Source organism: Chiloscyllium plagiosum, chromosome 23 (assembly GCF_004010195.1).
Source record: "Chiloscyllium plagiosum isolate BGI_BamShark_2017 chromosome 23, ASM401019v2, whole genome shotgun sequence".
Classification (NCBI taxonomy): Eukaryota; Metazoa; Chordata; class Chondrichthyes; order Orectolobiformes; family Hemiscylliidae; genus Chiloscyllium; species Chiloscyllium plagiosum.
In genome coordinates this window covers 42,265,329-42,279,970 of record NC_057732.1, presented here as the reverse complement: position 1 = coordinate 42,279,970, position 14,642 = coordinate 42,265,329, and the positions used below count along the sequence as shown (strand labels likewise).

General features: G+C 42.5%; 1 protein-coding gene across 11 annotated transcripts in view; it reads right to left on the bottom strand.

The window, feature by feature from the left end:
• plxna4 (plexin A4) overlaps positions 1-14,642 on the bottom strand; it is a 619,179-nt gene that overhangs the window by 529,206 nt on the left and 75,331 nt on the right. The window lies entirely within an intron of this gene.

The window sequence follows — 14,642 nt, the reverse complement described above, 5'->3', positions numbered from 1 at the left end:
TGATTTTTAAAGGTGTGAAGAATTGCCGCTGAATTTTCTAACATAAGTGGCTGTAAATCCTGTCAGTGAAATCCACCTCCTTTATCTATAATGGTTTGTGTAGTACTGCAGTCAGGTAACAGACAAGCTGCCCATGAAAGAACAAAGAGACTAGCGCTGATAGAGACCGCACTGAAACTTTCCCCAACGTTTTAAGCAGATGGCTTTGGACTAATCTATTTCTCACCAAGGCGAAAGTGAGGACTGCAGAAGATGGAGATCAGAGTCAAGATTAGAGTGGTGCTGGAAAAGCAATGCAGGTGTGGCAGCATCCAAGGAGCAGGAAAATCAATGTTTTGGGCAAAAGCCCTTCATCAGGAAATTCTCACCAAAATCACCGATGCCCAAGTTAGCACATCCATGCTGTCTGTAGATCCCAGCCTAGCATTTGTTACATGTCTACACTGAGAGGGCAGAGAGAGGCACGCATATCCAGGAACTTAGGACTTGGAGCCGGATGGTCTACTCTACCGTCCAAGAAGATCCACACAAGAACTAGGAGGAGTCAGCAATTCAACCCTGAACCTACTCCACCATTCAGTATGATCACGGTTAATTTCGTCTTGGCCTCAACTCCACTTTTCTCCACACTCCTTGTAACATTTTACCCTAAAAATCTCTCTCCTGAAATTTATTCAAGGTCCCAGTGAGTTCCACAGATTCATGACCCTATGAAAGAAGTAATTCCTCCTAATCAGCATTCAACTGTGCCACCCCTTAGACTAAAGCTCGATTGCCCCACAAGGGGAAACATCCACTCTGTATCTAAACTGTGGTTTTAATTCCTGAGAGACCCAAGGGGCGCGCACACACACACACACCCACACAGAGCTCTTCGACCTGTACACTAGATGGCTCTGTTCCAAGAAACATGTTCGAGACGTGGTAATTATTTCAATTTTACAATTCACCTTTCTCAGAGAACAGCAATGAGGGAAATTGATAACACGCAAAATAGGTGTTGAAGATCTCATTCTAAATGCAAATGTTCAAACAAAGCAATGTTCCTCGGTATGTTCTCTGTGACTCACCGATTTATTTAACCTCGTTTGTCGATTGTTATATAAACTGAGATTTAACCCTCATCCTCCTTTTAGCAACCAGGCAACTGATAACATTCCCCCCGATCCTCCTCTCTGCTACACGGGCCACAGTAGGAACCGGCAGTTTTAAACGCTATCTGGTTCCAGCCACCGCAGCTATTAAGCAGAGTCCCAATACGTTACTCCACTCCAAGCACCAGCACCGTCTCAAACTGGCTTTTACACAATCAAACTGCTTGATGCTAGGAATCTCTGGTTTCTTCTCCAGTTCTTGCTAAGAGGATAGTTCATTGTAATGCAAGGCAGACAGAGCCCTCTCTCAGTGCAGCCTCGCTATCAGTACTTGTTACTTCACTGCAGTATTCAGTTGTCACCATGCTAGAGTTGTCTGCAGTCGCCCGACTGCTCTGCCGCTGCTTATTAAAACGAAGTTTAGCCCGAGGCTGGCAAACAACGTCATATTTCCGTGCAAACAATCTACAGGAGAGATGCGACAGGGGTGCAGAGCACTGCAATGGCTTGTTTATCACCAAGTGCTCATTAGGATCACGTCTCAATTAGCACTTGACACTGAGATTCTGCTGGGCCTGGCACACGGCCAGTTCCCCACCCTGAGCTGTTCTCAATCCCAGTTCATTTTCAGTAGACAGCCCCAGGCCCCGAGCTGTGATTCAATAGGTAGCATTCTCATCTCCAGTCCCACTCTGGAGAGTCCAGTCCAGAATCTAGACCGTCCACCTCCCCCAGTGAGAGGGTGCTACATTGCAGTCTCAACATTAAGAACTGAAAACAAGATTGGACTCCCAAGATCCCGTAGCACGACTTCAAGAGAAGCAAGGACTCCTCCCTCGCGTCCAAGTTAAGAATTAACTGTTAAAAATATTGCATGAATCATTAACTTCACTGCTGCTTCTGAGATCTTGCTGTGTGCAAGTTGGCTTCTTCACGTTTTGACCATACATCAGTGCTTCGCATTTTAAAACCAAAACAAATCATTGGAGACGCTTTCCCACGTCAGTTTCAGTAAAATGTTCAAGTTGTGTCCAACTTCTCAAGACTGTGGTGAAACGCTGATAAACTCTACCAGTAGCAGATAGCATCCATGGTCCAAATGTGCTGCTTCATAAATTATTTGTCAAATAAAATTATGCACTGCTCACATCCTTTCATAACAAGTGGGTAATAAACTGCTTTTTCTTCTGCACGTAAATGCAGAAGTTATTAAAGTGATCTGATGCTGTTTCCTTTCGGCAGGCCAAGTCTAATGATGTGAGCCTTTCTTTCCCTCGAAGGAAGTTGCCTAATCAATCACAGTTCATTGGTCTGTCGCAGATCGCCATTAACAAGCTGCAAATTACAAATTTCATATTACACTCATATTAAGTAACTACTCAGCAAGTCTTTGCTGTCAAGCTCACAAACAATTCTTAGCACACGAAGACAGAATACTAATATTCTTCATGGATTTTATTTCATGCATATGCAATCTGGAGCAATTAAGTGAACGCTCTCTTATCCTGACTGGCACACCAGGGCGGGCATGACCAATATTGTCATCCTCTGATGCCAGCAAATCCCCATACTTTCCAGCATGGATGGGCAATAGGGAATCTCAGGAACAGTCACCCCAGGCCAATTGCTCCCTTACCCCATAATAATTCTCCCCCTGAACCTCCACTCCATGCCCCTGCAACTCCCCGCAACTTCTTAACTTTAATCAATGGCAATAAATTGGGTCTTTCAGCTTTGGAGCTCAGCCTAGGATCAGAACCTGATCAAGTCAAGACTTGACTGTAGCACAACTTTGTTTGAAGAGTGGGCTGGGGATAGAAATTGGGGCATTATGGAGATTTATCCTTTAATTTTCCTATTTCTCAAGAGGAAACGTTTCCAGGGCAAAGGAAAATAAAGCAGAGAAATGGTACTAACTGAAGGACCAGCACAGGCCCATAGGGCAGAACGGCCTCTTTCACAGAGTCAAAGTTCCAATGGCCTTGGAATAACCTTGGCTGAAGGACAGAATGAAATGATCTGAATACTGTTTTGTCTATTTGTTCTCAGGTATGGACTGTATTTGTTGCCAATCCCTGAATGCCCCGTGAAAGTGCAGGTGGGCCTCCCTTATTTTCGGGATTGCTTCAACATGTCATGGTTTGAGAAGGTCCACCTGACACTACCCAGCAGCACAGTTCAGACACTGGGTGGGTGACAAATTCTCCTGGCTTTCCAAAAGACAGACATCAACTGAAATCGAGCAGCCTTTGCAGTGTATCCATGAGAGCTTCACAGTCATCAATTACTGAAACTCGCTTTTAATTCCCAGTTTTGTGATGGGGACATTAGCCTGGGCCTTTCGATTTTGAGTCCTGTGCCAGCGCCACTACAGCACTGTCTACACACTTGCTAGTTATTTATTTACCTAAAGAGCATTGTATGCAAGAACTTGTATTTATATCAATCAATAAAATATCGTAAGATGTTTCACAGGGTTATTTAGCATGCTAAATTGGACACCAAGCCATAAAAAGGTAGATTAGGACAGGTTACCAAGGATTCCTCATAAAAGAGATATTAGAGCATCTTAAAAGGAGAGGCAGAGGTTTTACCAGGTATGCAGTTTTAACGAGATCTGTACCATGATGGTGGGAGAATAGGAATCAGAGGTATGTGCAAAGCCAGAGTTAGAAATGTGCAGAGACCTGGTAGAGTTGTAAGGCTGGAGGAGATTGGAGACACAGTGAGAGAGGATTTAGAATTCTTTCACAGCATTTGTTATAATAAACTTCTTTAACTACTGAACAGCAGTTCAATCAAATCTTTATTTCACACCCACAGGAAGATGTGAGAACACAAGCCAATGCAACTCTGTCCTACTTTCGCTTCCAGAAATCAGTTTGTGTCCTCTTGTTTCCCACACAACAGAGACCAGGAGCCACCAATCTCCATGATTGACATGCACTGGCTGTTCCCACTCGGACACCTTAGAGGTTAGTTCTGCAGTGTGGCCATTGCGAGAAACCTCTGCCTCTACTTGAGCAGCTCATTTTTTCTGCCTGTCAGACTTTCCCTTAATTGGCCGCTTTATTTGTTGGCCGAGTTTCAAGTTGAATTCTTCAGTAAAATGCATTTTTCAGCTCCGCTGCTACAGTCTCATTTGTACAATTGCTCAGATATTAAGGCAGATTGTGGAGGGTTGCTGATGTAGGGAGGTGGTGGAGGTTACAGGGAGTCCCAAGATGAAATGCTGCAGGGAAACAGAGAGCAAGTACAGCCATTTTCTTTCAATAAAAAAGGCACTCGATAAATTAAAGAGGCTATCATGGCCTTCTCTGGCCAAATATTTGGCCAACAAAACTTAGACCTATCATCTTTACTTCCCTGACAAATTATCCCCAGTTTAGTTCTGAGGAAGGATCACTCGATTTCAGACTGGAGGCCTGTGACCAGTGGAGCGCCACAAGGATCGGTGCTGGGCCCTCTACTTTTTGTCATTTACATAAATGATTTGGATGCGAGCATAAGAGGTACAGTTAGTAAGTTTGCACATGACACCAAAATTGGAGGTGTTAGTGGGCAGCGAAGAGGGTTATCTCAGATTACAGCAGGATCTTGACCAGATGGGCTAATCAGCTGAGAAGTGGCAGATGGAGTTTAATTCAGGTAAATGTGAGGTGCTGCATTTTGGGAAAGCAAATCTTAGCAGGACTTATACACTTAATGGTAAGGTCCTAGGGAGTGTTGCTGAACAAAGAGACCTTGGAGTGCAGGTTCATAGTTCCTTGAAAGTGGAGTCGCAGGTAGATAGGATAGTGAAGAAGGCGTTTGGTATGCTTTCCTTTATTGGTCAGAGTATTGAGTACAGGAGTTGGAAGGGTCTGTTTCCATGCTGTACATCTCTATGACTCTATGACTCAGAGTCATAAAGTCATATAGATGTACAGCATGGAAACAGACCCGTCAGTACAACCCGTCCATGCCGACCAGATATCCCAACCCAATCTAGTCTCACCTGCCAGCACCCGGCCAATATCCCTCCAAACCCTTCCTATTCATATACCCATCCAAATGCCTCTTAAATGTTGCAATTGTATCAGCCTCCACCACTTCCTCTGGCAGCTCATTCCATACACGTACCACCCTCTGTGTGAAAAGGTTGCCCCTTAGGTCTCTTTGATATCTTTCCCTTCTCACCCTAAACCTATGCCTTCTAGTTGTGGACTCAACCATCTCAGGAAAAAGACTTTGCCTATTTATCCTATCCATGCCCCTCATAATTTTTTAAATCTCTATAAGGTCACCCCCGACACTCCAGGGAAAACAGCCCCAACCTGTTCAGCCTCTCCCTATAGCTCAAATCCTCCAACCCTGGCAACATCCTTGTAAATCTTTTCTAAACCCTTCCAGTTTCACAATATCTTTTCGATAGGAAGGAGACCAGAATTGCATGCAATATTCCAGCCTCAAAACGTTAACTGTGATTTCTCTCCACAGATCTACTGAGCTTTTCCAACAACTTCTGTTTTTGTTCCTGATTTCCAGCAGCCACCATTCTTTTGGTTTTTACGCTCACCTTCGACCTTTCTGAAGCATTGTGATATTTCACTACTTCAATAAATGCATTAGACAATTGTTTCTTTACACGGCCCTTTCTTTTTTCCACTCCCTCTCTCTTCAGCCACATTTCCAAGCATCAGAGGAGGTTAAATTGAGAAGCCCATTGCCAACTATTTCAAAAAGAGAGGAGATTCTTCCCAAAAAGTGATCAAACAATGGAACAGTGAGGGGTTTGGGTGAGGGCACACTTCAACTTTCACTGGCTGGGTCTTGTTGGGAAAGTGTGGATCAGCTGCTGGTTACTGGGAACCTGTTGGATCCAACTTTCTTCCCAGTGACTCCAAAATGTTCTGCAAATTGTCTATTTGTTTCAACTGCTTTTGCATTATTGGTAAACTCAAAGACATTTCCTTTCAAACTCAAAACATTTCCCTTCTTCCTAGTCATTCCACACATTGAGCCTAAATCATGTGGCATCCCACATTCCATTTCAAACATAGCTATTAATTCTAGTCACAGCGCATTTGCTAGATTATATTGGCTTTTGAGGATGTGTGCGGCATAAATTCATCAGAAATATGGCAGGGTTAAAAAACACAGATTTTAATTTAGAGGCTAGGTTGCCTGGCTTAGCGTTCCCATGAGAATAGGGGGACACAGGAGTTTAAGATGTTTTAAGGATTTGAGCAGGTATTGTCTCTGTTGTGGAAGTCCTGATATTAAAATTCAAGACTAACCATTCAGGAGAGGTCATGAAGTACTTCCTCATGCTAAATGTGCTGGAAATCTGGAACTCCTTTCCCTAAAAGCTGTCCCAGCTGAAATTCAAATCAGAGAGTGATAATAGATTATTGTTTGGTTGGGTATTAAAATAACACAGACAGAAGTCTAGTGGTTAAAGTTAAGAGATGAATCAGTCACGATCTATCTGAATGATCTAAAAGTCTTTGAGGAGCTCAACCTTTACTCCTGTTCCAATCTCTTTGCACAATGGTATCAGTCCTTTAATATCCAGACTGCACTAGTTGGCTATCCCTTTCTAAAGCTTGGCTCTATTCTATATCATACAGAAGATTGGAAATAGAAGAGCATTTTCAGAAAGGCTTTACTGAAGTGTAAGTGTATTAAATCTACTGAGATTCCCCCATAACTAGGCTAAATCTTCAAAAGAATTCTCACAGACTGGTCAAGCTAAATCTCCCACTTTAAATCCACATTGACTGTTTTTTCCAACCAGTTCAAGACTGTGCTGACACTTCACACTGTCAATTAGTATTGCTACTGCGCCGCTATTACTCTGCCATTCCAATCCAAATATTTCTCAAGGAAAAAGATACAAAGCAGAGATGCTGAGTCAAACTGACTGTCTGAATGTGCTACAGCAGTGAATGACAAAACGCAAGGGCAACTCTCTAATGAACATCAGGACTCCATTAGCAGGAAATTCAGACTCTGGAAAGTGCAATGCTATTCTACTAATTCATGTTTGATCTGCACCTTCCCTCCATATGCAGCATGGTGTACTGGAAGCAACATATATTAACGCCGGTCTCTGTTCTTTGCAGTGAGAAAAAGCATGTGCTCCACCTATTTTAGCTCAGCAAAACATTTGTCAGCCATCTCATTTCTTAGGAAATGCTGTGATTGATCACCAGCAAGCAGCCAGATTTAAAATCTAAACAATGCTTGGCAATTAACTGTCACTCATTAACTGCTGCATTCTCCAATGGCACACATCTACCAGTGAGCTATCTCCTCTCATACAACAGAAATGTTGGCTTTCCCTTTTATTGGTATTCTTACAAAATGCTCTAATAAGTGCAAGCTAAATAGTTTCGACAAAATGTTTTGTTTTTCAGCAATTCTCAAGTTCTGTCTCATCGAAATGACTAGTTCTTCCACATCCTTGACAACTCAATCCAACAACCTCAGACTGAGAGTTCTAACTCTCTTTGTGCGCTCACAACTGAGATTGCGGGAAAGGTAAAGGTGTACCAGATTTCTACAATAAGGCCTGGCAATTCTATGAAGAAAAAGAAAGGAGAGAGCAAGAAAGAGGGAGATAAAGGAAGAGAGCGAGAAAGAGGGGAAGAGAGAAAGAGAAAGAAATTCAGAGGTTGAGAAGAAAGAGAGAGAGGGAAAGAGAAAAATAACGCATTTTTCTGTGACAATCTGGAAATCAAACAAATTCTTCCATTTCTTCATCGGAATATTGAACCAAGATCCTTTCTTCACTGCCAACATTTTAGTTGACGTGTTTTTCAGAAAAAGTAATGAAAGACTATATATATACATATATATAGTATATATAAAAACAAATGTGTTAAAGCACCTCTCAGCCAATGGTACAAAATGTGGCAGCTAATATGCACCAAACAGCAACGTGATAATGACATCGCTATCGGTTAATAGATAAGTATTGGCCAGCACATCGGCCACAATTTCCCTACTTTTATCAACAGTGCCATGGAAACTCTTCTATCCACATCAAAAGGTAGATTCATCCACATATTTAGCACCACATCCAAAGGACAGCAGCCTCACAGTGCAGCACTCCCTCCAGTACTGCACCAGGATATCAGCTGCAGTTATGGTACTCAAATGCTACAGCAGAACTAGAATCCAAAATCTTGATACTCAATGGGCAAGAATGCTATGGCTGACATGCAAAATAATTCCTTTTTCTCACAGCAGCATCTGAGAGATTAATATTTAATTCCTTGGGATTCTGGAACTGTCTAGAGAGTTGGTAACCCTGGGGATGGAGGAGGAGAGAAAATTGGCTTTATTGCCCCAAGGCCTAGTCATACCTGTCCAGCCAGTTGGACTCGGAAATTATTTTAAAATAATCCAAGTAACACTGGCGAAGAGTCCATGGAGCCCAATAATTGCGACATTCCTATTTATAAAAACAGAAGCAGAGAGCTCCTGGGCTTGTTATACTGACCAGTCAATTGACTGAAGGGAACTGCTGATGAGCTCATTACAGCTAAGGGAATAAAACCAGTTATTTTTTTGTCTGTCTGTGCACATATTCATATGAGGGGTGACAGTCCTGGGAAAACAATCCTTTATTTCTTTCCACTTCCTATTCTACTCTTGCCAACAGCATCTAACTCACCAAAGTGAGCCACCTGCATCATAGTGTCTGCCCATAATGGACTTTGTCTTTTAAAAACACAATTCTTATGGGATGTGGGCACTACCAGCATTTCTCAGTAATCCTGAATTGCCTTCAAGGTGACGACGATGATGGTGAGTACCCTGTTCGAGCCATTGCAGTCCAGAGGGTGGGAGCTCCGGGATTCAGAGTTAGTGACAGTGAAGGAAGAGCACTGTATTTTCCAAGATAGAATGGTGAGCAACTTGGACAGGAACTTGCAGTAAGTGATGTTACTACAAATCTGCCATTATGGAAAATCACTGGAATGGGCATTCATGATTTCCTAATCTCCAGTTTGCAGAAAGCAATGTTCCTGAGAAGAAAACATTTTAAAATGCTTAACTGGACTCCAAAGGGTACAACTGACCTGAAAGCATTAGCTTTCAGGAGTTCTTCTGCAATATTTGTCTTTAAAAACCTCATTTACTGCAACACAATAGCACACCACATGATCAGAAAAAGAGATAGCATTCTCCTTAACTTAGGTTCATACAAATAGTATCTCTATGTCTACTGTTGGGTGGCTCGGTGGTTAACACAGTGTTGCCTCATAGTGCCAGGGACTCAGGTTCAATTCCAGCCTCAGGCGACTGTCCGTGTGGAGTTTACACATTCTCCCCATGTCTGCGTGGGTTTCCTCCCACACTCCAAAGATGTATTAGGATAGGCCATGCTAAACTGCCATATAGTGTCTAAGGATGTGCAGACTTGGTGGGTCAATGAGGGGTTAAGGGATGAGGAGGGGTCTGGATGGACTGCTCTTTGGAGGGTCGGTGCAGACCCAAAAAACCAAATAGCCTTTTTCCACACTGTAAAGATTCTATGAAATGGCCATGATTGTGATCTGTTTCAGAATCACTTCAGATTGCCTCACAGGCTTCATCACTTTCCTAAGCTCATCTCTGAAGTTTATACTCCAAGTGAAATCACCCAGCTCCTTACTTCCCCACTAAAATCAGGTTTTATACACTCAGTCACACAATTAGCGTCCCCCAGAGGTCCCCAGCATCACAAATGCCAGACTTCATCCAGTATGATTCACTTCATGTGACACCATGAAACAAGTGGAGGCACTGGATATTGCAAAGGATTTGGGCTCTGAAATACTCCAAAAATGGGACTGAAGACCTGTACTCTAGAATTGGTCATGCCCTTAGCCAGGCTGACCTGGAAGTGTGTTACTGTTCTTCACTTTCTTTTTAAATTTCCTCTCTGACACCACTGTAGTTTTGCCTACATCACATGGACTGCAGCAACATCAGTACTTTCTGAAGGGTAATTAGGGATAGGCAATAAATGCTGAACCTAGCCACATCCTATGAATACATTTAAAAAACATAGATCCTGATTGGAAAGGATTTACAGCATAGAAACAGATCCATTGATAGAGGATCAAGGTGTAGAATAAACCTGAAATGGAAGGGAGGTGGTTTGTCTCTGAACATGACCTTGAGTTTTCCAAGTGATGGGAAGTTAAAGTCACTGAGGGAGTCTCCTGCAGTGGGAAAAACTCAGTGAGGACAAACTAACTGGTTTGGGCTTTGCCCAGGATGCATATTCCTGTTCCTGCTCAGGGCTCTCATACCTTGAGAGAGAAATACCACATGCAAACAGGACTCAAACTCGTGCTTCACAATAATGATAATTGCTACGCTCAAGCTGCAGTTCATTTAGTTAGCGTGCAAGTCGATTTGAAGTGACAGGCTATTAAAATACCAGCTGTGTGCATCAGCTCTGCAGGTTATGTTACACAATTATTTAGAACGACACACACAGGGTCAGGGAGATGACACCAATAGGTGTCAGATCATTCAAATTCTGGAATTATTCCCCAATCAACTTTCAATAAATCCACTTTTTAAAAATTAGTATAAAAATACAGTGGTTAACAGGGCATTGTGTTTTATTCATTGGATTTACGGTGCAGAAACAGGCCATTCAGCCTAACCAGTCCATGCTAGCATTTATACTCTAATCAAGTCTGATCCCATTCCTCCTCATTTATCAACATAAACCTACAATTTTCTTCTCTCTCACCTGCTTGTCTGGACTCCTCTAAAGTGCTCCTAAACTTCAAACATTCCCTTGGGTAGTCAGTTCCTTGTTGAATTGTTTTCCAAATTCCTTGTTCATCATCTTAAATTGATATTCTCTGTTTATTTCTACGCACGGTTGTCTTCTCTATTACAAACTTCATCCTTTTAAGAAGCTTCTTTAAGTCTCATTCTCGGGCATACTTAGAACCCTACCCAAGTACAACGACAGACGGGCCAGCTGATAATTTACACATATACCTTAAATGAAAATAGGGCCTTGCCTACACATGCTGCTCTAGTCAGAGGTAGTTTTCAGAGCGGACTCTCCAATAAAGTGTCTCACTAACATTCCCGTAATGGTGATGTTGCACGATCGGTTCGGGCTTGGGATTTAATGGAGCAAGCAATCTAGTTGTGTCATTGATGCCATCCTATGAACTCCTGGTGGGCAGTCGAGTTGCAGCATGGATCTCCAACTCCTGGACCACATCTCCCACACCACTTTCTCCACAGAGAGTCACTTCACCTCCCCATCCGGCCTTGCATTTCACCATCTGCCCAAGGTGAAGGCAGAGTTGCTTTATGCGAAAGCCAAGTACACGAGGTATCCCTTGCCAGCTCAAAGTGGGTGTTGCACAGGAGGTGCGCCTTCAACCTCACCCACTGATTGGTGAGGCGGGGTGGGGGGCACACACAAACACCAAGGATGGGAACAAGAGCAGGTAACATCACAGCCCTGTCCTAGGACTTGGCTGGTAACTAATATGGTTTGATTATTTCTTCCCTTACTACAATGCCCTGTGAACCCTATCCCTTGCTCCTGCCCATTACCATAATAACCTCTTGCTGTAAAATATTAGACAATTAACCTCCTGAAGTTCACACTGACATTTTTACCCAAACATAACTAAAAGCCAGCCGTAAGAAAGGTGACAGAGGATAATGGGAGTGAATAAAGCATTCTGTGAACTGAGTCAATCCTGTGGCAATGAGAGCAGGTCACAGGCTGATCATTGAAGTGATTGAGCTTTTGTAGAACAGTGGACACAGAGCCCAAGTGCTCCAATAAACTTTTCCCAGAAAACCTAAAGACGTCATCACCAGACCACCCATAACTCCTGAACAATCCCCAAAACAGCAGAACTTCGAATTATTTTCGCAGTGCTCAGGTGAGTTGTTTCAGTGTGCGGATCCTTTAATACACACATTTACACACACATGCACATGTGCGTGCACACACACACACATACACACTTACACACACACGTGCACACAAATTATGAACTCCTGCACAGGACAAGCCAGCAACAAGATAAAAGTCCCTTGATTCATCAGTGCAGGTCAAAGAGAAAAGAGAGACAGAGAGAGAAAGAGTTAAGTTGATGACTAGAGTGTGATAAGAAACCAGTTGAAAGAAAGCGATGGTTGCTATAGATACAGAGCAGTAGTGAGGAGTCTTTTGAGTAATGAATGCCCTTCACACTTTTCAAAAGATAAGAGCTTTCAGCACAACATCTGCAAAAGGTGTTAATCTATAAATCTTTGTGCAACACCTCACCAAACAGGAAGTTAACTGGAGGTCGAATGATTTTCAAATGCAAGTGCTCTTGGAATAGCACATTTTAAAATTATTTTATTTTTAGATGCGATAGTGACATCCTTGATCATAAGTGATATCTTCAAGAGATATCAAAATAAGACACTGGATTTGAAACATGCTTCAGGAATTATGGTAAATGACAGTGGATCCCAAGTTAAAGTCAGAGTTAGAGGTCATCTGTCACATGGCAGCTGAGGCACAATGCCTGGGGCACCAGGTTATGTTTGATGACATGCAGCCAGTTAGAGAATGGCACCAGCCGGACAGCAAGATTAGCTGCTCCATCCCAACTCTTCTAATTATCTGCAAGGGTGACTCCATTTTTCAGATTGATGATGGAAACCCATTTCAGAGCAAGCAGGCCTTCTCGATAGGGTGCACACATGGTTACTGAGTTCTAGATGGTAACCTGAAGATCACTCCAGGTTAAATTGATGCATTCACCAATCTAACACAATGGAGGTGTCCCCATTGCAGGTAAATTCCAAAGTCTGGCAATCACCCAACATTTAAAATTGACCAACATAAGCATTGCCTTCAAACTTTTAATGCAATGAACATCAATGAGTGAACCAAGGCTTTTGCAGAGAGTTAGCCGTTTGTATTAATAATATTCTCTGCCTCTAACAATTTTAATAGATGTAAGCCCCTCTGTGGTGAATGCAATTGATAGTCCACTCCTCAACTGAACCGATAACTCCAAATAAAAAACCAATTCAGTCTTCTGCGAACACAGATTCAAACGCTGGCATTCACTTCTCCAAAACATTCCAATTGCTTGGAAGGAGAATTTGGAATGCAAACGGAAGCTTTTAGTACCTGATGCGCTCTTAATCAGGGACAACAGGCACATCATTTCCACAACAGTGAACTGGTCTAAACAAAGACAGCTGGTGAGGCGAGTCACAGCAGTTTAAGAAAAAGCATCAACTCATGCCTGCCCATCAGTGTTTGTGATCCTCGCTCATAAATAAGTTAGAAGCGCATTTAGAATGACTGCTTTTCTTCTCAAAAAAAAAGAGCCTACTGAGGTAAAAATCAACCAAATGCTGCACTCTGACAGTGATTCGGGGAGCACACAATAAACTATATCAATTGCTTGCCTGAGACAAACAGACTCCATTAAATTAATTAAGAGAGTGGGGTAATAGTGAAGTGCCACAAGACTAAGCCAATTGGGCTTGTAGCCATCAACTCCTCCCATCGGGAACAGAAATACAGGGCAGCTGTGACAGCTTCATTTGTCAGTTGTGGCTCAGTGAGTAACAATCACCTCGGAGCCTAAAGGTCCTCAGTTTAAGTCCCACTCCAGGAGATTTGTGCAGAAAAACCTCGGCTGATTGAGGAAATGTTGGTGATGCTTTCAACTTATCCCAAGACCCCTCGTTGGACTCTCAGGTTGACATTAAAGGTCTCAATATTTTGGGGAGAATTCTGTGTCCTGACCAATGTTTATCCCTCAAACAACACTGATGACAGCACTGTTGTTTGTAGAAAGTTGCGCACAATAGCAGTTACAATAATGTTTCCCTCCATAACAATGACTGTGCTTCCAAAGTCAGTATGGCATTGTGTGACTCATCTTGTGATCACGAAAGATGCTACGTGTATATAATTTCAAATTCTTTCTTCCCATCTATACTCTCTCTCTTCAGGTATGATGCCCCACGAGGATCTCTATCGGATTTATGTTGGTGCATGGTTACACGTGGCAAAATATACTCAGCCTGATCAGGAAACATTCCCACTTTTACTGTCATTATTACATTGGAAGGAATTACGAGGCCAAGAGTCAGCTTGCTTGGCCGCATTATGAACACACATAAAATCATAGTCATAGAGTTGTACCACATGGAAACAGATCTTTTGCTCCAATGTATCTATGCTGACTAGATATCCTAAATTAATCTAGTCTCATTTGCCAGCATTTGGCCCACATCCCTTCAAATCCATTTGAACCAGAGTTTCTGGACCACAGGTAAGAAAACATACCACTGTATCACCAGAAATCTTCTATCTACTTTCTGCCTCTATTTAAAACAAGAGATGATGCCTCGTGGTAATATCACGAGACTGTTACACCAGAGAGTAATGTTCTGGGGACCTGAGTTTGAATCTTGCCACGGCAGATGGTAGAATTTTGAATTCAAAGAAAGACATCCAGAATTAAGAACCTAATGATAAACATGAAACAACAGAAAACCCCA